This window comes from Astatotilapia calliptera, chromosome 17 (assembly GCF_900246225.1).
Source record: "Astatotilapia calliptera chromosome 17, fAstCal1.2, whole genome shotgun sequence".
Classification (NCBI taxonomy): domain Eukaryota; kingdom Metazoa; phylum Chordata; class Actinopteri; order Cichliformes; family Cichlidae; genus Astatotilapia; species Astatotilapia calliptera.
Genome location: NC_039318.1, coordinates 38,988,311 through 38,994,362, shown reverse-complemented (window position 1 = coordinate 38,994,362; position 6,052 = coordinate 38,988,311).

The following is a 6,052-nucleotide window of genomic DNA, read 5'->3' as shown; positions in this document are numbered from 1 at the left end:
ACAGACAACAGTTCAACTTTTTGGAAGGTGTGTCCTGTTACATCTGGCGTAAAAATACCATTTCAGCAAAGGAAGATCATGCCAACAGCAAAACACGGTGGTGATAGTGTGATGGCCTGATGCTGTTCTGTGGGAAACGGAGCCACGAATTCTGCCGTCGACCAAAACATCCTGAAGGAAAGTGTCCCAACATCTTTCTGCAACCTCAAGCTGAAGCACGCTTGTGTTCTGCAACAATGATCCAAACCACAGCAGTGAGTCGTCCTCTGATTGGCTTAAGAAAAACCAAATGAAGACTGGTCAAAGTCCTGAGCTGAATCCAACTGAGACGCTGATGCAGGACCTTAAAAACACGGTTGATGCTCAAAAACCCTCCAATGTGGCTGAATTACAACAATTCTGCAAATATGAGTGGACCCAGATTCCTCCACAGAGCTGTAAAGACTCACTGCCAGTTATTACAGACGCTCAGGGGGCCCACCAGGGGGCCATCAGCGTTTGGATTTTTATTCCCCTTAAAATAAATGCATTCATTCAGAAACTGCATTTTGTGTTATCTTTGTCTAACATTTGATCTGAAACACTTTAGTTGTTTGTTTGTTTTTTGGACTAAATTAATTCTAGTTAATTCTTTGGTGTTTACTTTTTCACTTCTGTTCTTCCTCTCATGTCAATTCTCCACAAAACTTTGACAATAACAACATATACTGCCAAAATATTAATGACAGAGGTTGCTATTTTTCTGTACCCAGATTCATTTGAAGATTTGAATAATGTAATATCTGAATGTAAGCTGTTAATCTTCACAGGAAAGACGTGCAGTGAAAGGTCAAAGCTACGTCCATCGATTACGTTTCGCCCTGTGGGCATGGACGAATAGTCACCCTGTTACTCTGCAGGTCAGTCCGAATGTGACAGCACAAGACCGTCTGCCCTTTGTATACATGAGTGTGTTGGTGAACGTGCAGCAGAGTCACGTGAAGCAGCAGCTCCACCAACAAACATCTGAGTGAATCTGTGGCAGACGTGTACACACACACACACAGTATATTATTGCTATTGTGTCACTGTAGCTGTTATGTCCAAAGCTACGTTCTCATATCACACTGTGGTTCACTGTTGTGGTTTTATGGCCTCACTTCTATCTACACCAACCACCTAAAGAGCTCCAAAAACCTGCCTCATTATAAAAGCTCAGACCCCCACAGCTGACTCATTATCAGCCTCAAACATACGTTCACAGAAAGGCTTTCTAAAACTTTTATGTCCTGTATTTTGTGTATCTTGTTCTGTAAGACATATTTTTATGTTTTCAAAGCATCCTGGAGAAACATCTGACAGAAGCTCAATATTACGATCAGACGTAACATCTGATCGGTAACATAATGGTGTAAAGTTTATTAGTATTATTACCGACTGAGTGTTGCTGAGATGATCCACACTTTCATCTCTTAACTCAGTTGTTACCAGTCAGTACAAAATCATCTGTTTGTAGTTTAACACTGTAACACTAAGTAACACTAAGGTGACTAAGTACTTGTACTTCAGTGGAATGTTCTGGTATGTCTTGATGCTCAATCATCCAGGTAAGTGTTTCTTACCTGGATTCTTTTTTAAACTTTTTACTTTTGCTCTCGACATTTTTACACAAAGGTTTGAACTTTCTTCTCCTGACATTTTCAAAATGGTTTCATTTCATGAGGTTTAACCCAAAACATGCAGTTTGTCCATTGGTTACAGTGCTATACTCATGGTCAAAGTGGGGCAGAGGGATCCAGAACAGCATTTTTAGTCCAGGTGTCTTTAAGTTAAGGTCTCAATAATCCAGTTAAAAACAAGAGGGATCATAAAGGAAGTAACATGTTTTTACATGGAAGGTAATGCCAAATATCTATCAGCACATTTCTGTCAGCTCAACAAATATCAGCAAACTCATAAACTCTCCTTGTGCATTTTATCACACAGTGTGTCTGCCAGCAACAACCTGTACTCAGAAAATCTGCTGGAGTTCACAACAGAAATGACTCTTTTCCACTGATGTTAGGCTTCCTGTTATGTACTGTGTGCGACAGGCAGGATCGGTGGACCCAAAGTGGAGACTCACGGAGTAAACTCAAACTGAGATTTAATGCTACACGGCAGAAAAACAGAAAGCTCACTTAAACTAGAAACATTAAAAGGGCTTAAACAGGCAGAACACAGAGCATGAAACGACCAAAGGGCTACACAGAGGGATAACGAGGGAATGGGACACAGGAGGAGAGCACAGCTCAGAGAAATTAGACCTAACGAGACAAGGGAAGCAAAACTAGAAACACTGACATGAGACAGACTTTCAAAGTAACACAGGAAACACAGAGATGCAGACTTGACAAGGAGATACAGCTGACAGAGTCAGAGCAACACAGCGACAGAAACCAGAAGACTAGAAACTCCAACACTGAACCCCAAAGACTAGAAATAATAATAAAAAAGACAAAATCAAGTTCAATAATAATGCAAAACTCAGCACACTGGGTCAACGACCCAGGTACCCTAACATGCAAAAGTTGATACAGTGGAACCCCGGTTTACCCCATTTAACCAAAAATTCAAGTTACGGAGGCACTTAACGGCAACATTTCTGCCCGTGGTACGGCAAAATGCCCGCGTAACGAAATAGATCAAATAGAAAATCAAAACAAATTCAATTACATTCCATAATGTTATGTACACGTACGTATGTATGCATGCATACGCATGCTTTCTTCAACCTCCACCACCTCCTCCTCCACCAAGAACTTCGTCTTCAGCCAGCATCGCCTCACTCAAAAGGCGATGGAAAAAGGAAAAAGACCCTCTGGAACAAATTAATTTCGGGGTTCCACTGTATTCTCCTTTATTAATATTATTTTATTATTATATTCATATAGCACAAGGTTCAGTTAGCTTCAAACAAAGACAGCTGGTAGAAAAATCCTTCAAACAGCACTTTATACGTCGTACTTTGAGTGCATTTCAGTACCTGTACTTTTTCACATTTAACTGGATCAGTGAATCAGTGCTTGAACCCCAAATTTTTAACACGCCTATCTGTACTTCTACTTAAGTCGGGGGCGACCGTGGTTCAGGGGGTTGGGACGCTCATCTGTAACCGGAAGGTTGCCGGTTCAATCCCCCTGCTCTGTCTGTCCTGGTCAACACTGGTTGTGTCCTTGGGCAAGACACTCCACCTACCGCCTACTGGTGTTGTCCAGAGGGGCCGATGGCGCGATATGGCAGCCTCGTAGTCTGTCCCAGGGCAGCTGTGGCTACAACTGTAGCTGCCTCCTCCAGTGTGTGAAATAGTGGAATTGTAAAGCGCTATATAAATACAATCATCATTATTATTACTTAAGTAGAAGTATATATGTGTATCAGAAGCTTTGTAATAAATGAATAAGACAAGAGGTAACTATATAATTAATAATCAATTCACTCTATAATCAATCTGATAACAATACTTCCTCTATTGTTTCGTGAAGTTGCTAAATGTTGGTGATGTTCTGAGGTCTTTGAACATCATGCTGCTTCTGGTCATGTGTGGATGTTTTTCAGTTTCAGAGGTGGTACAAAGTACAAATACTTCATTACTGTACTTAAGTAGAATTTTCAGGTAACTGGACTTAAGTATTTCTTTTCTGACACCGACATCTGTACTTTCTACTCCTCAGATTTCCAAAACAGGTCACTTTTGGTTTGAGACATTTGAGGGGAGATTTCTGGCGTGCTGGACATTTGCTCAGTGGGCCGATGCACTTGCAGGCTCATCGGTCATATTATTACTTTTTTCTTAGTAAATATAATTTTACATGTTATGGGCCGGTGTTGTGCCGAACAACAAAAATGAAGATTGTCTGTAAATGGTTGTAAATGACTTGCTGGCCTATAATCTGTGACACAGATATCAAACATATCTCGTGTCAGTTATTATTATTATTAAGTTATTTTAAGGCAGAAACAGCATTTCTGTCACACAGTTGTAGCTGCAGTCCTTATGTGGCAAAGGGACTTTATACATATATTCTTTATTCTGAATGTGACTTTTTCAAAGGTCAGGCCAAGAGGACAACAAAACTTGCAATGAATATAACATTAATATAACGATATTTTGAGATATTGATTATAAAGTGGAAGACAGAGTATGTACAATTACACAGAGTCATAAAGATACTTGCAAAACAGGTAATTTCCTGATGTTATATCTATTATATATGTTATATTTGCCCACGGTAAATTCTCTTGACTGCATCTGTATCAACTTGTGCAACGATGTTAGACATCACTCTTTGGTACAAGACTGGGACTTGTAGCCCGTCCAACAGAAGAGGAGGGGGCGCAAAGCGACTGATGAGTGTCTGGTCATTTCAAAAGGAGCTTTTCTATAAGTTCAACAAATATCAGCAAACACACAAATCGTTTGTGTGCAGCCTGTCGCACACTGTGTCTGCTAGCTAAAGGCACAGCTGATGTATTTCTCAAGGAGGGAAAAGAATAAAGATAAAGAATAAGGGAAGAGATCACTTCACTCAGAGATGATGAAAGACAAGACAGAAGAGGAAGACAAGTGGTTATATTTAAAGATAAGGATCTTCACTGTAAGGTGAGTATTTAAAGTTTACATAAGTCCTCATTCTGTTCTGCCGGAGGTTTCTTCCTGTTCAAAGGGAGTTTTTCCTTCCCACTGTTGCCAAAGTGCTTGTTCATAGGGGGTCATATGATTGTTGGGTTTTTCTCTGTGTGTATTATTTTAGGGTCTACTGTACAATATAAAGCGCCCTGAGGTGACTGTTGTTGGGATTTGAATTTAAAATTGAGTTCCGTCTCCTGCTGAGTCTGCTTTTGGGTCTGTTCACAAAACACACTGGCATACCCCGCCATGAAAGTTTGAAGCCTAATCCTAAAAGATAAGATGGGGCCTGATTATTTAAGAGCTTGTATGTGAGGAGCAGGATTTAGAATTCTGGATTTAACAGGAAGCCAAAACAGGAGAAATCTGCTCTCTTTCTAGTCCCTGTCAGGACTCTTGCTGCAGCATTTTGGATTAGCTGAAGGCTTTTCAGGGAGTTTTTAGGACATCCTGATAATAATGAATTACAGTCGTCCAGCCTGGAAGTAATAAATGCATGAACTAGTTTTTCAGCGTCACTCTGAGACTGGATATTTCTAACTTTAGAGATGTTGCACAAATGGAAGAAAGCAGTCTTACATATTTGTTTAATATGTGCGTTGAAGGACATGTCCTGGTCAAAAATGACTCCAAGGTTCCTCACAGTGTTACTGGAGGCCAAGGTAATGCCATCCAGAGTAAGAATCTGCTTAGATACCATATTTCTAAGATTTTCAGGGCCGAGTACAATAACCTCAGTTTTATCTGAATTAAGAAGCAGAAAGTTAGCGGCCATCCAGGTCTTTATGTCTTTAAGACAGCGGTCCCCAACCCCCGGGCCTCGGACCGGTACCGGTCCGTGAGTCGTTTGGTACCAGGTCGCGAGAGGTTGAGGCTCAGGTGTGAAATGTATAGTTTTCAGGGTTTTTATCAGTTTTCAGCGTTATTTTGTTATAGTTTTTATCGTTTACTCGGTTTTCCTGGGTCTTTTCACGTGTGTTATGAATAAATTTTCTTTTTTTCGGTACCGGTACTAGTTTTATTTTGTTGTATTTATCTGCGACACTTTAAAGGCCGGTCCGTGAAAATATTGTCGGGCATAAACCGGTCCGTGGCGCAAAAAAGGTTGGAGACCGCTGCTTTAAGACATTCCTGCAGTTTAACTCATTGGTGTGTGTTATCTGGCTTCATGGATAGATAGAGCTGGGTGTCATCTGCATAGCAGTGTAAATGTATGCTATGTCTTCTAATGATGCTGCCTAAGGGAAGCATGTATAATGTAAACAGAATTGGTCCTAGCACTGAACCCTGTGGAACTCCATAATTAACCTCAGTGTGTGAAGAGGACTCTCCATTTACATGCACAAACTGGAGTCTCTGTATTATCACAGTATTATTGAACATTTAAATCACCTTGAAGTGATT